Consider the following 20,591-nt stretch of genomic DNA (forward strand, 5'->3'; position numbering starts at 1 on the left):
CGGGCAGGCAGGCAGGCAGGCAGGCAGGCGAAAATTGAGGCTCAGAGTAGTTGGGTGGACCCAAATCCCACCAGGGGTTTTGAAGGCTGATTTAGCTGACCCTAGAGCCCATGTTGATATGGTGAAGCTACATCCAGAGGAGGAGAGTGGGAAGCCAGCCCCGGAGCACCTGGGGAAGCTCTCCAAACAGGCTCAGTTCAGCTTTGCTCTACGGAATGAGCAGAAGTCACTGGGTGAATGAGACCCCCTTACTCTCTGCATTTGCACACAGGTCCTACTGCAGCTTTACAAGCCTCTTAGTGTTAGGAAATCCCTACTTCCTAAAGACAAGGTGCTAAACTCCATAGGGCTTAGTGCTTCTGATACCCCAAACCTGACCTTCCTACGGATTCTCTGTGCTGATAAAAAGGCAGCTTTTTGCCATAGCAGATGCAGCATATTTAGGGCCCCGGACCCAGGTATGTCCTGGCCTGGGGCTGCAGGGTCTCTTTGCATTTTATTTGTTTTGTTAACAGTCATGAGCACATCCTATATGTGTAGATACCTTTATTAGTGCTTTACATGAAGTAACTTAACTAATTCTCAAATTAAGTGAATACTATTATTAGTCTTACTTTACACAGAAGGGAAACTGAGGCCAGAAAGATTAATTTGCCAAAGTTTAAGTGCTAAAAAGTGGCAGAGCCATGCATTTTTTTTTTTTTTTTTTTTGAAACTGTTGCCTAGGCTGGAGTGCAGTGGCATGATCTTGGCTCACCTCAACCTCCACTTCCCAGGCTCAAGCGATTCTCCTGCCTCAGCCTCCCAAGTAGATGGCACGTACCACCACACCCAGCTAATTTTTGTATTTATAGTAGAGACAGGGTTTCACTATATTGGCCAGGCTAGTCTTAAATTCCTGACCACAAGTGATCCACCCACCTCAGCCTCCCAAAGTGCTGGGATTAGAGGTGTGAGCCACGGCGCCAGGCCTCATGCTTTTTTTTTTTTTTTAACTTTTATTCTAGGTTCAGGGTTACATTTGCAGGTTTGTCATATAGGTTAATTGTGTGTTATGGGGGTTTGGTGTACAGCTAATTTTTTCACCCAGGTAATAGCATAGTACTCAATAGGTAGTTTTTTATCCTCACCCTCCTCCCACCCTCCATCCTCAAGGAGACCTCAGTGTCTGTTGTTCCCTTCTTTGTGTCTGTGTGTACTCAAGTGTTTAGCTTCCACTTATAAGTGAGAATGCAGTATTTGGTTTTCTGTTTCTGTATTAGTTCGCTTAGGATAATGGCCTCCAGCTCCATCCTTGTTGCTGCAAAGGACACGATCTCATTCCTTTTTGTGGCAGTGTAGAATTCCATGGTGTATCTGTACCACATTTTCTTTATCCAGTCTGTTATTGATGGGCATTTAGGCTGATTTTATGTCTTTGCTGTTGTAAGTAGTGCTGCCATGAACATACGCGTGCATGTGTCTTAATGGTAGAATGGTTTATATTTCTTTGGGCATACAATCAATAATGAGATTTCTAGGTCCAATGGTAATTCTGTTTTAAGTTCATTGATAAATTACCAAACTGCTTTTCACAGTGGCTGAACCAATTTACTTCCCACCAGCAGTGTGCAAGTGTTCCCTTTTCTCTGCAACCTTGCCAGCGTCTGTTATTTTTTTGACTTTTTAACAATAGCCATTCTGACTGGTGTGAGATGGTATCTCATTGTGATTTTAATTTGCATTTCTCTAATGATTAGTGATGTTAAGCATTTTTTTCATATGCTTGTTAGCCGCATGTATGTCTCCTTCGAAAAGTGTCTGTTCATGTCCTTTGCCCACTTTTTAACAGAATTGTTTGGTTTTTACTTGTTAATTGTTTAAGTTCCTTCTGGATATTAGACCTCTGTTGGATGCATAGTTGGCAAATATTTTCTCCCATTCTGTAAGTTGTGTGTTTACTCTGTTAATAGTTTCTTTTGCTGTGCAAATGCTCTTTCATGTAATTAGGTCTCATTGGTCAATTTTTGTGTTTTTTGCAATTGCTTTGGCATCTTTGTCATGAAATCTGTGCCAAGGTCTATGTCCAGAATGGTATTTCCTAAGTTATCTTCCAGGGTTTTTATAGTTTTAGGTTTTATATTTAAATCTTTAATCCATCTTGAGTTAATTTTTGTATATGCTGTAAGGAACGGGTCCAGTTCCAATCTTCTGCATTTGGCTAGCCAGTTATTTCAGCACCATTTATTGAATAGAGAGTCTTTTCCTCATTGCTTGTTTTTGTCATTGTTGTTGAAGAGCAGGTGATCTGAGGTGTGTGGCCTTATTTCTGGGCTCTCTATTCTGTTCCATTGGTCTATGTGTCTGTTTTTGTACCAGTACCATGCTGCTTTGGTTACTGTAGCCTTGTATTATCATTTAAAGTTAAATAATGTGATGCCTTCAGCTTTGTTCATTTGGCTTAGGATTGCCTTAGCTATTCAGGCTCTTTTTGGTTCTGTATGAATTTTAAAATAGTATTTTTTTTTTCTAATTCTGTGAAGAATGTCATTGGTAGTTTGATAGGAATAGCACTGAATCTGTAAATTGCTTTGGGCAATATGGCCATTTTAACACTATCAATTATTTCAGTCCATTAGCATGGGATGTTTTTCCAATTGTTTGTGTCATCTCTGATTTCTTTGAGCAGTGTTTTGTAATTCTCATTGTAGAGATCTTTCACCTTCCTGGTTAGCTGTATTCCTAGGTATTTTATTCTTTTTGTGGCAATTGTGAATATAATTGCCTTTCTGATTTGGCTCTCAGTTTGGATGTTGCTGGTGTATAGAAGCTACTGATTTTTGTACATCAATTTTCTATCCTGAAACATTGCTGAAGTTGTTTATCAGCTCTAAGAGCTTTTGGGTAGATACTATAAGGTTTTATATATCTAGAATTATGTCATCTGCAAACAGAGATAATTTGACTTTTGCCCTTTCTATTTGGATGCCTTTTATTTCTTTCTCTTGCCCGATTGCTCTGGCTAGGATTTCCAGTACTATGCTGAATATGAGGGGTGAAAGTGGCATCCTTGTCTTGTTCTGGTTCTCAAGGGGAATAGTTTCAGCTTTTGCCCGCTCAGTATGAAGTCGAGAGCCATGTCTTAAACCCAGAGACTATGTCCAAAGCTCATGCTCAAACCACTCTGCCATATGCAAATTGAGTTGTGCTGGCTTCTGCCCTCTCTGCTTCAGAAAATTGCGGAGTCCTCCTTAATGGGATGAGCACAGTTTGGCTCTAACTTGTAACTTTCCAACTATGTGAATTTGGGTAGGTCCTCACTTCCCAAGCCTCAGTTGCCAGGTATCTATAGACATGCCTTGCTGAGCTGCCCAGTGGTTAGCATTAGTTGGGGTGGACCTTCCCATGGTGGTGGAAGTCAACCACCAGGACCAGACCCTTCTTTTCCTATTAGTCTTTCTGAGATTTCCTGCTATTTCCCCCTGTTGTACAGCCGAGAGAAGTGAGGTGGGATTTGGTTAAATTACTCACCCCAATCCCCTTTGGTGAGTCAAGGAGAGGCTGGAACAGGAGTTGGCAGAGTTCTGCTCTTGGCATGCAGCTGTGACATTCCCAGTGGCCAGTGCTTCATGCTTACACATGTTCTGCATTTCAGTCTCTAATCTTCACATGTAAGGGAAGAATCAAACTGGCCTCATTTGAACGTGATGAAAACCCTTCACCTGCCCTTGTGGGAACGCTGCCTGAGAGTCGAACTCTGCTGGCTCTGATTAGTCATGTGAGGCAGGCCTGGCAGCTTCGCTTCATTTCCCACTTTCTTGCTTCAAGGATTGGGTGGGGTCAACCAAGTTCTTCAGACTGTTGATATTTAGTTCTACTTTCACATTGCCTGTTTTCTCCATATTCAAGCAAACCTAGATTGAATTTCTAAACTCCTCTGAGAGAATAATAGGGGAAACGGCCCTGGATCTTGCATTTCTGGAGAGAGGGCATTCTGAGAGATGGGACAGGTCCCTTATCATGGAGGGGGAGCTGCTGGTTTTGGTGTGGTTGGAATCTCATGGTCAGGGCTCTGTGATCTTGGACTTTATCAAGCCTCAGTTTCCTTCTCTCTTAAGGCTCAGAACATGGTAGATATTCAATAAAACTTGATTCTCCTTCCCTTCCCTTTTGCTGGATGTAGTAACAGATCACACTGAAAGATCTGAACTCTTTCCCCTTGCCTTCTCCCCCTCTGCCACCAGGACCCATTAGACACACATGGGAGCTGCCTGATTGGGGTTCCTCAGATGTGGCTTTGGACCATGGAGGAAAGCTACCTTCTCAGCCACTGTTGACACCAAAGCATGGGGGTCTACAGGCCTGGGACCTGAACACACCACAGGGTCTCCACTGTCCCTCCACTGGGGAGAACTGGAGCTCAAGCCCAGCTGCTGGCCTTGGCCCTGCGCAGCCACATTCTTCACAAAGACCTCCTGCAGTGTCTCCTGGCCCTTGTGTTACCTGAGCCCGGATGCCCATGGCCAGGGCCTGTGCCCTCCATCTTGGCTCCTTTGAAACCAACACCAGAAGGTGCCACTCCTGCGTCACTGTGCCCTCAGGGCCAGTCTCCACAGCAGGACTTTATGTCTTCCCACATCAGTGGAGAGCCTTCTCATCTCTGCCCCCAGCTGCCCTGTTTCTCCTCAATGCGTTCCAGAATTTCACGAAGAAGAACAGAAACGGCCAAAGCAGAGTGAAAAAAACATCTACAAAATTGGAGCACACTGAAGTCTCAAAAAAGCTCTGCAACCCAGCACGATGATAAGGTTATCAGCAAACACGCACGGATCCCTCCTTTCACATTAGACGCAGAGCTGCTCTTTGCTGCTTGGAGATGTAATCCAGCCGGGCAGTGACTGAGCGATTATATTTAATGATTGCATAGGGAATGCCGAAGCAATTGCAAGTGTTTGTACATTTTTTCAGAAAGTGATGTGAGGCAGAGCCCTTTGCTTATTCAGTAGACTTTGTCCCAGGACTAACTCCTCAGGGACATTCAACACCACCTCATTTATCTGGCATCAACCAACCCTTGGAACAGAGCCAAGGCCTGAAATAAACAAAACAGATCTCTGGGAATCACAAAGAGATGTTGCAAAGCCCACGTGCTGCAGCTCAAGCCCTTACTCCACTCCTGAAGGAGCCTGTGGCCTCTGTGCCTGGTTGTTCCATGTGGCTCCTGGTTTCTGTGGGCTGTAGAGGAAGGGCAGAGGGATTGTGAATGTTGACAGCTAAAACCACTCAGGGGCCAGGGACCAAGGAAGATCCAGAAGAACTATGAAAAAAAAAATAAACTGAAAAATCCAAGAGCACAGTGGGCTCCTGCCCAGCCCTAGGGGGAACTCAAAGCTCATCTGGAACAGTCCTCCAGGCAAAGTGGGTACCAGCCAAGCAGCAGACTGGTGCGAGCAGAGACAGTCATTCGGGGGTCTCGCCTCCAACCTGGATGCTGTAGACTTACTATTCCCTGGAGTAACATAGATGGTGTTTGTTTAAATACTTAGCTTCTCACAGCAACCCCCAAGACATGTACATTTCACTACAGACCAGTAGGTCAGCCTGACTTAGATCTGATGTGGCAGAGGCCCTTTTGCTCCCTATACAATTTCTTAAGAAGCAGAACCATGAAAAATTCTGGCTGGTGCTTGGGTCATGAATAGCTGAGTCCAGCTGGCTGGGATTGCGTTTATGGGCAGGACAGGATTGAGCTGAGCTTCATCATAATGCCAAGTGACTTGTGGGTAGGGTGGAGGAAGTTCAAGCATGGTCCATACTCAGAGGGTCCAAGGCTGGATCTGGCAAATCTCCCAAGAAGGATCTGTCTGGGGTCCAAGTGTCAATATGGCCCCATAGTGGAAGGGCCTTCTCAGTGGTTACCATGACAACTTTATCAGCCAAACTCTTTGCTCAAGAGTCTCATTTTTCCAGGGCATCAGCTGGTTTCTGACCAGCTCCCTTTCTTTTATTTTATTGGTCAGAGATCTCTTTTCTGGAAGGGTCGAGAGCCTTCAAGAAAAATCCCAAAGTTCTGGGGCTCTGGATTAAAGCCTAGGCTTCCCCTCTCCTCTGCGGTTATTTTCTGAGCATTCTGCTGACCCTAACCTATTTGGCTACAGGGATTTACAAAGACAGCACAATAAAAATCACCTTGTGGTTATAAATGATTCAACTTTGAAAGAACCTTGCTCCAAGATTAGAGGAATCAGCTCTTATTTTTTGGAAAAAAAAGAAAATGCATTTTTGACTCCCTGTCATTCTCTTGGGTCCCTGCTATGAAGAAGCACTGAGGACATATATAGATGTTGTCACCTTTAATCCTCCAATAGTGCTGTGAGTAGGAGTTGTTGTCTTTAGAGCTTTCCCATGGAAGGACGAACAAGGCTAGAAGTGAGATGTTATTTCTCCAAATCTAAAACTAAAACACAGAGGCAAAGTTTCTACAGGCCTTCCAAACTAAGGCTATTATCCCTAATTCAGGACCTTGTCCCCTTTTTTGGCAGGTGGTAACTTTCTTCCCTGGCCCTCTGGGTTCCGTGTTAATGAATGTTCTACACTTAACCCTCATTTAACATAAGTCCATGGCTTTTAAACAATCCTCTGTCTTTTGATGTTAATTTGTGGTTACTGGAAAAAATCGCTCCCTGGTGAGAAAGTCCGTATGTCATCTTTGTGAGAGTCCTAGGTTAGTAGGTTCTATCTTGTCAGGCAAATTAGAGGGGGAGAGTAGCCAGCAGTAAAACTGACCCTCATCGCTGATAAGGAAAAGAGAGATTGCTAAAATGACCCAGGGATAATCCATTTTATTTGGCAGCATTCCTTTGAGGGTCTCAGCCCAACATTTTTAAGGGCATAAACAAGGCGATTATAAATTTCATAAGGAATGGACAGCAGCCAGACATATGAGAGAATAATGGACAGAACTGGCATAGATCCTGGGCCAATTTGCCAAATTTTGGATCCACTGTATGTTGTTTAAATTTCTCATTTTACTCTCCCTTGAGCCAGTTCAATCCAGAAGGATTCACCCCGTGTCCCAGCAAGGAAACCAGAAGGTTGGTGGTGGGGAGATGAAGTTTTACAAGTTGACTTCTGAATTTGTGATCATCTTAGTTAAGATCATTTGGGATGCAAGTAAAAGAGATCAATTATAAACTTTCTCCAGCAAGAATGAAGAATCAATCTTAAGGAGGAAGAGGTGGGGGGTGGAGAGAGAGAGAGAGAGAGAGAAAGTTCTGGAATTTAGCTCTCATGAGAACCAGGGACTGGAAAGGGGTCTGGAGTCCCTGACTCCATGCTAGGGGGTCTCTCTCGGGACCCATGGTCTCAGCCTTTGCCCCTCTTGGTGTCTGCCCATTCTTGCTCTTCTCTGCATTTGTGACTGTCCATCGCTATGGAATTTAGAGCATCTCTTTTCCAGCCACACTCTGAGATGGTGTTTCTCAGATCAAATGCTGAATCCCCATCTCAGTTGAGTCAGAGTCCTTTCCAACTCAGCCACGTCTGGTTAGGGAATGGGGTCACGTGTCATGAACATGCCGGCGGATGCCCCATTTCTGTCGGTGCTAAGACAGTTCCCAAAAAATAGCAGCTGAGCAGATATCTATTATAATGTGTGTGGTACTTTTTAAAACATTTTCTAATACTATGAAGCTGGTGTATAGAAATGGAGTTTAATTTTGTATGTTGATCTTATAATCAACAACCTAGTTAAATTGCCATATTAATTCTAATGATCTGTTTGTAGTTCTTTTGGGTTTCCTATGAAGATAGTCCTATTGTCTGAGAAAAATGTTAGCTTTAGTTCTTCCTTTCCAATCATTTACATTTGTTTCTTTGCCTATATTATAGAAGTGGCAAGAACTTCCAATGCAGTGGTTAAAGGAAGTGGTTCATAACAGGCACCTGTATTTTATCCTTGACTTTAAAAGAAATGTGTTTACTATTTCACCATTAAGGATATTATTTGGTGTGGGACTTGTGCAGATATTCTTTATTATGTTAAGGAAAAGCCTGTTTTACTCTTCATTTATAAATAGTTTTGTGCATATCTGGATTTATTTGATTTGTTTTAAAATTTAAATATAGTCATTTTATGGAAATTATCTGCATTTATTTTATTGAGGTGATTGCAAATTTTCTTCCCTTTAATCTGTTAATGTGGTGAATTTACATTAACAGATTTTCTAATATTAACAAATCTTGCGTTTCAGGATATATACAACTCAGTCATGATGTATGTGTGTATATTTAAAAAGCTGCTGATTTCGTTTGCTGATATTTGTTTAGGGTTTTCTGCTCTGTGATTATGAATGAGGTTGGCCTCTGCTATTCTTTACTAAGGGTGTCCTTAATCTAGTTTGGATATACAGGCTACATCACCCTCATTAAATGACTTGGTGGTGTCCCTTATTTTTCTGTTCTCTGGAAGAGTTTGTATAGAATTGAATTATCTGTTCCTTGAATATTTGTTTCAAATATAACTATAAGGCTAAACAGACCTTGTGGTTTCTTTCTAAGAACATGTAAAATGATTGATTCTGTTTCTTTCCTGGTTATAAGCTATTCAGGTTTTCTGTTCTTCTTGAGTCACTTTTGCTAATTTTTATTTTCCTAGTAATTTGTTCGTTTCTTCTTATTTTTAAAATTTATCAACCATGAAGTCTATGATACCCTTTGCTCTTTTTAACCCCTGCTGTATGGGTAGTTACGCCCCTTTGCCATTTCTAATATTGTTTGTTTTCCACAACCACCTTGTCACTTGATCTATTTTGTATATTTTTTCAAATAATAAACTTTTGGCTTTGTTGATCCTCTCCACTATATCTGGTTTTTCTATTTCATTGATTTTTATCTTTATTACTTCTTTTCTTCTGAGACAAGGTTTCACTGTGTCACCCAGGCTAGAGTGCAGTAGCGTGATCACAGCTCTTGGGCTCAAGTGATCCTCCCACCTCAGCCTCCCAGGTAGCTGGGATTACAGGTGTGTGCTATCATGTCCAGCAAATTTTAAAATTTTGTTGAAATGGGGTCTCACTATGTTGCCCAGGCTAGTCTCAAACTCCCGGGCTAAAACCATCCTCCTGCTTCAGCCTCCCAAAATGTTGGGATTACAGGAGCGAGCCACGATATCTGGCCATTACTTATTTTCTTCTACTTGCTTTGGGTTTATTCTCCTGCTCCTCCTATAGTATCTTAATTTGAATGTTATCTTATTTTCTCCATTTTTCTTTTCTATTATTAACATTTAAAGTGATAAATTTTCTTTTTAAGTGCTGCATTGGTTATATCAATCATGATTTGATATATAAGATTTTCAGTTTATTGATTCTAAATTTATTTTAATTTCCATGGTGACTTATTTGACCTATGAATTCGTTCATTATGTTTTCAATTTTCTAATGTCTGGTGTTAAAAAAAAAAATAGCCAACATTTGTTGAATTCTTACTATATGTCAAGTATCTGTCTTCACTCTTTACATTCATTAACATAAATTCTCACAATGACCCTACAGAGAAGGACTGTTCTGACCCCAATATTAGGTATGTGAAAAATGGGACACTGGGAGTTTAAGCAAGTTGCCCAAGATCACACGGCTCCCTAGTTGGCGGAGCTGAGATTCAAATCCAGGCTGTTTGGCTAGGCAGTGTAACTACCGTACACTAGTGGCTTTTTTTTTTTTTTTTTAGTTACAGTTCTTGTTGTTATTATCGTTATAATTACTGTTCTACATATATATATATATATGTATTTTCTTTCAATTAATTCCATCATAGAGAAAACAGCCGGTGTCATTTTCAAAAAATTTCAAAAATTTTTTTTGAAATTTTTTTATGCCCTGTTCTGTGGTCTAGAGGCTGGTCAGTTTCCATGTGTGCGTCAGAGGAGTATGTCTTCTGCAATTGGATGCAGGGTTTCAAAGGTGACCAATAGATCAAGCTTCTTAGTGGCATTATTCAAATATGCCCTATTCTTACTGAGGTTTTGGCCTGACTGATCTATCAGTTATTGAGAGATATGTGCTGAAATCTCCCACTGTTGAGAGTGGATTTGCCAGTGTATCCATCCATTTTTATACTGCTATAAAGAACTACCTAAGACTGGATAATTTATGAAAAAAAGGTTTAATTAACTCACAGTTCCACAGGCTGTACAGGAAGCATGGGTGGGTGTCCTCAGGAAAGTTACAACCGTGGCGGAAGGTGAAGGGGAAGCAATTATGTCTTACCATGGCAGAGCAGGAGTGACAGAGATTAAGTCGAGGGGAGCCGCACACTTTTAAATGATCAGATCTCGTGAGAACTCACTCATTATCATGAGAACAACAAGGGGGAAATCCACCCCATGATCCAGTCACTTCCCACCAGACCCCTGCTCCAGTTGGACATGAGATTTGGGTGGGTACACAAATCCAAACCATATCAGTGACTCTTTGTAATTCTATCAATTTCAGTCTCATTATTTTGACATTGCATTATTAGATGTTCATAAGTTTTAAATTGTTACATTTTCCTAGTGAATTGAGTCTTTGATCTTTATGTAGTTGACTCCCTTTATCAATAGCAATGCCTTAAAATGTGTTTTGTCTAATATTAACATAAGGACAAAAGCCTCCATTTGGTTGGCATTTACCTGTTATATCCTTACAGTTTCAACTTTTCTGTGTTATTGTGTTTATGTGTCTTATAAACAATGTTTGTCTATCTTCAAAATTGAATCTACCTTGATAATCTCATTTTATCTTTAGTCCAAGTAATTATTGTCATCACTGCTATATTTGAATTTATGTTTTCCATCTTACTCTTATTTTCTATTTGTTGAGTCTTATCTCTGCTTGTTTGGACTTACAACCTTCAGCTTTATGGTGTTTATTTTCCCCTTTCCATTTTTCCCTTTTCTGGTTTTCACTCTACTTATGCTTATTTTGTGGCCACCCTAGCAATTTTAACATGCACATTTAACTTACAAAGTCTAAAGTTAATTATTAGCATTCTTTTTTCCCAATAATAGAAGAGCTTAGATTGCTTTAACTAATCATCGGCTCCCACCCTCTAAACTACTGTTGTCCACTACTCCAGTACTGTGTTTTTAATCCCACAAATTAGCCATCATATTTATTATTATATGGAATCATTTTTTCTTTAGAGTTACCACCTTTTACCAATTTCTTTGCTCACAATTCCTTCTTGCATCTCTGTAGTCATTTCCTGGTTTCTGGAGTACTTTCTTCTAAACACCATTTAGTGTGGGTCTGTAGTTTTTGTCTCAATCTGTCTGTTTCATCTCAATGTAAAAAAATTACATATTGTCCAGTATAGAATTCATTGTTGATATTTATTATCTCTTAACACTTTGAAGTTTTGCTTATCTGGATTTCCTTGTTGCTGAGGAATCAGCTATCTACCAGTAATTTTTCATGGCAGTCTATTTTTTCTTTCTGTTTCTTTTAAGATATTTTATTTGTTGTCATGACCTATGGTTTCACTACAATATGTATAAATATAAATTTGGTTGTATTTTTCCTGTTTGGATTCATTTGAGGTTGGTAAGTATGTGGATTTGTGTCACTAACAATTCTGTAACATTTTAGGCCATTGTCATTTTGAATATTGTTTTCTTTGCATTATCTCCTTCTAGGCATATTAGGCTAATACCAATATCTGCTGCCTCTGCAGTTTTGATTCTGTTGATTTTTTAATCTTCTGCTTATCTTTTATTTGCCCTTGTGTTGTGTGAGCAGCCTGTGAATAAGTAGGTGGATGCTGCAGTGCTAACTGCCTCTTTCATTCTCAGCCCTCGGCAAGCCCTTCACTGTCTGCCTCCATCCCTACCCCCAGCTAGTCCACCTCTCTCGCGCGCGCTCTCTCTCTCTTTTTCTGTCTCTTGCCACCTATGGTCTGTGCCCCACTCAGCAGCTGGAGTCATCTTTTAAAATCACAAATCATCTGATTCCAAAGCTTAGAATTTATTTTTAACTTTACATTTCACCTAACATAAAATAAATCCCCAAGATGGCTGCTGAGGCCCCGGGTGACTTGACCCCTGTCTGCCCCCAAAGGCTTCTCTTTGGGCCCCTCCCCCCTCACTCATCACCTCCAGCCCAGCCTTCTTTCCAGGCCCTGGACATTCTGTGCCCCTTTATGCCTCAGGGCGTTTGCACAGGCTGCTCTCTCAGCTGGAACAAGCGTCCTCCCATTCCCAGATTGGCTGAATTCCCTTATTTAAGTTTCCAAGTTAAGCAAGCCCTCTGAAATCCTTCTCTGGCATCCAGGTTGGAGGAGGTCTCTCTTGCTATTTGTTTTCTTACAGAGCCTCCCTGCCCCCATCTTTTCCTTTCTGGCATTTGCCACAGATTTTTTTCTTTTTCTTTTTTTTTTGTTTTGAGATGGAGTCTCACTCTGTTGCCCAGGCTGGAGTGCAGTGGTGCGATCTCAGCTCACTGCAATCTCTGCCTCCCAGGTTCAAGCAATTCTGCATCAGCCTCCTGAGTAGCTGGGGTTATAGGCATGCGCCACTACGCCTGGCTAATTTTGTATTTTTAGTAGAGACGGGGTTGTTGGTCAGGCTGTCTCAAACTCCTGAACCACCTGCCTCGGCATCTCAAAGTGCTGGGATTACATGCGTGCCGCAGATTTTTAATTACCTATTTTATTTGTCCACCTGGCCAATGCCTGTCTCTCCCATGAGGACAGGGCCATGGCTATAGTTCACTATGGGTTGCGTAGTCCCTAAGATGGAGGGAGCCTTGGTATGCATCCGGTGACAGACTTCATGAAGGAACTCCCTCCTGCCCACTCTGTCCAGCAAATAAATCATGGGAGTGCAGGGCAGCAGCGACAGGGTCCCCTCAAAGCATGCGGCAGGATGGGGCAACCTGCCATCACTCCACTGGACTCAGAATCCTGAATTCAGGAGACCCAACCCAGATCTCAGCTCTCACAAGACAGGTTGCAGTGACTCTCCATGCTCCCAGATCCCCTCACGTACGGGTTCTGCACCTGTGGGCACGGTGGAGGGCACAGGCATAAAATTAGTGCCAACCGAAGACACGGTGCCTCCTGGTTGGTGGATCAGTCTCTGTATTTTTAATTGATCTCCTCGAACAAATAAGATAAGATTGATTTCATGTTTTGTCGTCTTCAGATTAACAGAATTTACCCTCATTTGTTTAAAAAAGGGGAAAGAATGCCTGTTTCTGATTTGTTCTGATACATTTATTAAATGTAATCATATAGTAAAAAATTCAGCGATGTTAAAAACAGCAGGAAAATATTAAACTTTCCATGTACAAAGTTTGGATCATAAAATATGTTTTGTGGGGCTCTCACTGAAATGGGACACAACCTTCATGACACTCACAATTAGTTGCTAAGAGGCTCGATGTAACCCAGAAGGCAGAGAGTGGAGGAGCTGTCTACCGAGTGAGCTCTTGCTTCACAGAGCCCGGGTTCTGGCTGCTTCCCTCTCTGAGAATTCCGCTGGCATCTGGAACATGGGTTTAGAGTTCCCTCTGTCTATCTCATGTTTCTTTCTCTCCTTCTTAGGAATAAAGTAAGCTCACGGAAAATCTTACTTTTTGTTTCAGATGGAACCTGTTTCTTGTGTACCACCCTTTCATTTCCCACTACCCGTCGACCCCACCAATAAACAAACGAATATCCCCACTCAGGAGTCCAATGTAGAAAGGAGAAAAATTTCGTTTTGTAATGAAAACCTAAGGTGCTACTTACTGAGTGCCTTGGGTTGATGGCTTAGGAAAGGGCTTCCTCAGACTCCAAAAGATTTGTTCATGTTGGAGAAGCAGTTAACATTGATTTATCTCTGGTCATGAACAGACACGGTTCAAGCTGACACTTCCCATATGCTGTGTTTGTCTGTGCTGGCTGCTATACAAAGTGCCATAGGCTGGGTGGATTAAACAACAGGAATTTCTGTTCTCACAGCTCTGGAGCTGGACGTCTGGGATCCAGGTGTGGGCAGGGTTGGATCTCTTCTGAGGCTCTCTTCTTGACTTGTGGATGACCATCTCCTGCCTGTGTCTTCACACGTTCCTCCATGTGTGTCTGTGTCCTGATGTCCTCTTATAAGGATGCCAGTCAATATTGCTTTAGGGTTGCCCAATTGCCTCGTTTAATCTTAATTACCCCTTTTAAGGTCCTGTTTTAAAATACAGTCACATTGAGGTTGTGGGGGTTAGGACTTCAACATAAGAATTTTGTGGGGGACCAGGGGCAGTGGCTCATGCCACCCAACACTTTGGGAGACTGAGGCGGGTAGATCACCTAAGGTGAGGAGTTCGAGACCAGCCTGGCCAACATGGTGAAACCCGTCTCTACTAAAAATACAAGAAAAAGCCGGGCATGGTTGCGGGTGCCTATAATCCAGCTTATGCTGGAGGCTGAGGCAGAAGAATCGCTTGAACCTGGGAGGTGGAGGTTACAGTGAGGCAAGATCGCGCCTCTGCACTCCAGCCTGGGTGACAGAGTGAGACTCCATCTCAAAAAAAAATAAAAAGGAATTTTGGGGGAACACAATGATGTAGCCCATAGTGCCTATGTATGCATGTGTGTGCACATACACACACGCGCACACACACATGCACACACGCACACACACATGCGTACACACACACATGCACACGCGCACACACGCATGCGTACACACACATGCACACGTGTGCACCCACATGCACACACACACACTCTCAGGCATACGCTCTGTACTTTTCTATAGGCCTCTTCCGGCTAAATTTTTAGTTTTAATCTGAGATAGAGCAAAGGCCCAGTGATTAGGTCTTGCGATGAAACGATTCCCAACAGAGACATATGAGGTGAGAACCCCATACACCTTCAGCGAAGCATCATTGGCCACGTGTCAGCTGTGGGGAGACCTGGCTGGCCCAGCACGCCGGCCAGTCTGTGTGTGGAATGGTCCCTGACAACTGGAGCAACCACTGTTGGTTCAGGGGCCCTCACACTGCAATCAGCACCACCTCAGCTGGGAAGGACAGGGATGTGGTTTTAGGGAACTGATCCCCCAGGCTTCCATTCAGTCGGCAGCTCCAAATGGACACAGAAGCCTGTGAATCATGTGTGATGTGGCAGCCTTCCTGCTGCGCAGGCATCTGTGGTACCCCGGTTAAAGCCAGGACAATTCAGAGGCTGAGAGAAATGAAACCGAATCCCCAGGGGACTGAGGGAGCCCGTGGGCATCAGATGGAAGGAAAATGCCCCATGGCAGGAGTGGGAGTGGAGAGCATGAAATGCAGGCATGGCAATTTCCCCAGAATACTTTGGACTTCCCTGGACAATGACAATGCCACAGAGGACCCTGGGCATCCTGGGACACCAAGGAGCCTGCGCTTCCTCCTGGGCAGATGCAGGTTCTCATCTGTCGGCTCCTGGAGGTCTGCACTGGAGAGGAGAACATTTGGCACCTGGCATGACTCCCTGTGGAGCAGTCCCTGCCCTGCCCTGGGAGCTAATGGGTCTTTTCCACCTGCTGCAAAAATAGACTTGATTCAGATACCTCGTCCTGAGATTGGCTTACCCAGGCCCACACAGCCCCTCCAGGCAGACAAGACCCCTCACGCGTTACCTCTGAATGAAACACAGGGTCCAGGCAGATGGAGTTCCAGGGAGAGTGGGGAAAACCTTGGAATCTTGCTTGACTGAGTGTGGATGGCCCCTTGGCCTGACTCAAGGCTTGAGGGAGATGACAGAGGGTTAATCGAGGATGCCAGGGCCCTCCATGTGGCTCTGCACTCAGGCTCTGCACCCTGTCTCTCCTGAGCCTGAGGCCACAGCCCTTCCCTGCACCATGAACCCCAGGTAGGAGGCTGTCGGCTCTCGACCCAGCTGGATCTGGGGTGACATTCAGCTTCAGAAGTCATGCTTTTCTCCCAGCCCTGTGGATCCCACTCAGCATCAGGTGGCTAGTGCAGGAAGCCCTCTGCCTTTGTTTCTCTTGGGCACCTGCTCAAAGTCCCTTTAAGTGCAAAGTCTTTATTCCTTGTTTCCTCCATCTCCACTTCCTCCCCCTGAAAAGAGCTGATGGCCAGTTGTCACTGGGACCCAGGAGAACCTCCTTCCTTCCCTCTCACCTGGGCTCTTTGTCCTGTGCCACACCTGTCCTGGTCTTTGTGAGGCATGGCCATCTCCACGCTGGGCTGATAGAAGTTCACCTCGCATACTTTGAGAGAGCTTGAGTCACCTCTAGTTGCCATTTCTAGCCTACCTCCCCGCCACCCCTGAGAATGAAGGATGCTGGGACACTGCCCAGGTTCAGCATTCAGCACGACAGGCTATAGAAGCTAAGGCAAGGTTTACATTCACCATTCTCCACACATTCTTCTTTCAGCGGTGACTGCATATATCATTAGCTGTGTTCAGTAAGGGCCAAGCAAGACCAGAATCTCAGAGTCAAAGTTGAGCACCACACAGAGGCCGGAGCAGCACAAGGCAGGGGCTGGGGACAGGTGGGAAAATTGCTACCCGCTACCCAAGGCCACAGGTTATCCCAGTCAGATCCAGAGGCTGGAAGGGAGGAGTATAAGACTGTTTGTCTTAAATAAAGGGCAAGGGGCTAGAAAGCAAAGGTGGTGGGTGGGGAAGCTGTTTTAAATAGAGAGGCAGGGACACCTTTCTTGCAGTGGAACTTCTTTGGACCTGAGATGGAAATGAAATGAGGGAGCCCCACGGAGGTCTGAGGGGAGTGTTCCAAACAATGAGAACAGGATTGCAAAACTCCCGGGAAGTGGGCAAACTGGTGTGCCAGAATGAACCCAAGCAAGGTTCAGGGAAACCTCACTGAACTTCAGTTTTTTCATTCTGAAAACTGGAGCGATGAGACGTGAGAAGTAGAAATGATACATTGTATGTAGTGCATACGGAAGTTGACCCTCGGTAGTGGCCTCCATGACTGTCCCTACTCCAGGCACATGTTGTGGTGCTGATCTGTAAAGACATGTGAAGGTCTCCTCTGACTGTACCTTCCATGTGCGGTCATGGCCCTCCTCCTCTCACAACATTCCATGGCTCCCTTTTACCCAGATCAGCTCCATTGTTGGCTTCCGGGTCTTTCATTTCCTCCCCCACCAATCCCGCCAACTCCTCCCTCCATCCTTGTGATCCTTAGTCCAATCCTGAGCCTCTTTCTTGGGGTCTTTCTCAGGCACCCATTTACCTTCCACCTTGGGAGGTTGTGAATGACTTTTTTCTTTCTTTTTTTTTTCTTAATAAATTTTTTTTTACAGTGCTTATGTATTACTTTTAGTAATTACTTTTAAAAACCCAAAAAGGTCATTTTTAGTTAAAAAACGATACAGACACACATGCACAAACTGTTTATAATCATTTGTCCCCCAAGAATTTGAGGCCTCAACTGTAGAATTTAAGTCACTCGAGGAGACTCAGGCTGCAAGCCCCATTCAGTGACTGCTCTATGCCATGGATCTTTCTGTAAGCCGCATACATGTTTACCTAGGACATGGATGTTGGGACTTTCTAAGCCTGGCTAGTTTCTCAGTGGGGCACCTCAGGGTCCCAAGGATTGAGACTCCTGGGAGGCCAGGCCTTTCTGGCTTATTCTAAAGAAATTAGATCATAAGTGCACCTTGTTATTTTCAGGAGATGGGAAGCAACATGACAACCATGACCCTGCCTCGCATGTGTTGGACTTTGATTTTTCTTGTTGCCATTTCATTTTCAGTTACCTGCAAGCTGTTTGAAGGCTGTGAGCCTTGTTACCTCAGCTGTCAAGGGCCAGGTAGAGTCCAGAATCAACACCGTTTCACTTGACTTTCAAACTAGAAGAGGAGCTCACAGCTAAGTTTCACCGTGTAGGAGAAAAAGGAATTATATTGCATGTGAAGAACTGATACAGAACATCTTTGTGCTCCCAGAACTCCATTGCCTGTTCTTTGAGAGACTTCTGGTATCTGTTTGCTGGTTCTGCCCTTTGAGTAGAGTCTCTTTCTGGTCATTTCAAAACTGGATCACCTGACTCCAGGGCAGGGTGGAAGTGTCAGAGAACAACAAAGAGCTGGTTGCCCTCTCCTTCACTGGAGGAGAGCAGAGCAAAATGCTCAGAAAAAAAAAAAGCACTTTGTTTCTTCAACATTAGTATTTTGAATGTTTTGCAGCTAAGCTTCTTAGGTATAACTGCTGCTTCTCAACACTGAGGTGCTGTATTAGTCTGTTCTCATACTGCGTAATAAAGACATACCCGAGACTGGGTAATTTATAAAGGAAAGAGGTTTAATGGACTCACAGTTCCATATGACTGGGGAGGCCCCACAATCATGGCGGAAGATGAAGGAAGAGCAAAGTCTCGTTTTACATGGTGCCAGGCAAGAAGGCATGTGCAGGGAACTACCCTTTATAAAACCATCAGATCTTGTGAGACTTATTCACTATCATGAGAGCAGGGCAGGAAAAACCCACTGCCGTGATTCAGTTACCTCCCACTGGGTCCCTCACATGGCACGTGGGGATTATTACAATTCAAGGTGAAATTTGGGTGGGGACACAGAGCCAAACCCTATCAGGTGGTATATTTAGTGTTACTCTTCTTCCACATCAGAACTTGACAGATGATTCAAGAACATTCCAACACAATCCTGAACCTCACTTGCTTCATCTGTAAAATGGGGATAATGCCTACTTTGCCGGGCCATTGTGAGGATTAAACGGATTCTGTGAGGTAAAGGAAGTCTATGTGAAGTCCTAGCACAGTTCTAGCATAGAGGATGCTGTAGAATGAGAAGGGTGAAGATGAGTCCACTGTAGCCTTACGGGGAGATCACTCTGAGGCAGGACCACACTTCATCAGAATCTGATTTCGTGTGGTTTGCCCACAAGGCAATTTTAATCCTGTGATTATTATGGGGTGGGGGGAAGTGAACTTCTGGTTGGAAATGTTACTGATTTACTTACCCATAAACAAAATCAGTTTAACCTTATGAAGGCAATTAAGGCTTCTTCTGGGGACTCCTTTGCTTCTGTAAACTGCAGGTGGTAACACCGCCCAGTCAGCCTTGATGGGGAAGAGGGAAAGGTGGCCGGGCCTTCCAGGGTGGCTCTCCCCACAGGAGCAGGACTGATGCCTACAAGTTTTCAGGGCTCTGAGGGCGGCAGGAACCCAGAAATCCAGGCTTCTAGGACCCCTGTGGCCATTTTCAGAAATGGAGCAGGTCCCCCAGGCATGAAGGGTACCTGGAGATTCAAGAATATGACTGCCCGTGGGCCTCTGTGACTTGAAAATATTATCGGGGCAAAACTTGTCATTCCTTATTCAGAGCTAAAGTGCTCATTGCACATACTCCTGGGAGAAATAACAGGACAGTCAGCTTTGACGTGACGGACACAGGCAGAAGTGATTTGTGGAAGTGGGCTTGGACAGAGGGAACAATTCTGGAGATTTAACCGGGAGAACAAAGAGCTGGAAGAAGGAGGTAGTGCAGAGGCCCTCAGAAGGGGAAGAACCTGGGGCCCCACAAAGACAGGCTTTCCTTCCTTCATGTTTTGCTTGGGACTGAACTTGCTTTCTCCTGTGTAGCTGATTCTCTGGTTTGTGTGCAGAAACACTGCCAACACTGCCATTTAAATAAGGATTTCAGGAAGTAAAAGGGAAAAAAATACTGGAGTGAGAATTTATGGTGCAGAGTATTTAATGATATTAAGATGCAGAGTGGCAATTTAAGACATTTTGCTGCCTCTCAGGGAGTTTTGTAGGTATACAGGCTAATTTTCAGAAGGGTTGCCGGGGGTGGGGGAGAAATCATTTGCCTACATACGGTAAGGTATAATCACTAGTACCTTGGCATTTATTAGAATTTGGAAGAAAGATGGAAAAAAATCAGTCTACTTTATTGAAATCTTTTGCACATATGTGACACAACCATTTTCTTTTTTTTTCCTCTCTTTTTTTTTTATTATACTTTAAGTTCTAGGGTACATGTGCACAATGTGCAGGTTTGTTACATATGTATACATGTGCCCTGTTGGTGTGCTGCACCCATTAACTCATCATTTACATTAGGTATATCTCCTAATGCTATCCCTCCCCCTACCCCCACCCTGCAACAGGCCCCAGTGTGTGGTGTTCCCCTTCCTGTGTCCAAGTGATCTCGTTCAATTCCCACCTATGAGTAAGAACATGTGGCGTTTGGTTTTTTGTAATTGGAATAGTTTGCCGAGAATGATGGTTTCCAGCTGCATCCATGTCCCTACAAAGGACGTGAACTCATCCTTTTTATGGCTGCATAATATTCCATGGTGTATATGTGCTACATTTTCTTAATCCAGTCTGTCACTGATGGACGTTTGGGTTGGTTCCAAGTCTTTGCTATTGTGAATAGATGATGCAACCATTTTCAAATAGTTTTTATTACCACCAAAACAATATTCATGAACTAAAAGCTAATGTAAAGAATCAAAATTCTTACAGTGGTTACTTTGACTAGGAGAAATAGGATTTTTTCCTCTTTTCAATTTTCTGTATATTTTTTAATTTTAAAGAAAATGTGAGTCTTGTATAGTGATAGGATCGCAAATTTAAAATGTGTGTGTGT

The sequence above is a fragment of the Rhinopithecus bieti genome, unplaced genomic scaffold (genome assembly GCF_001698545.2).
Source record: "Rhinopithecus bieti isolate Rb0 unplaced genomic scaffold, ASM169854v2 scaffold_42219, whole genome shotgun sequence".
NCBI classification, from domain to species: domain Eukaryota; kingdom Metazoa; phylum Chordata; class Mammalia; order Primates; family Cercopithecidae; genus Rhinopithecus; species Rhinopithecus bieti.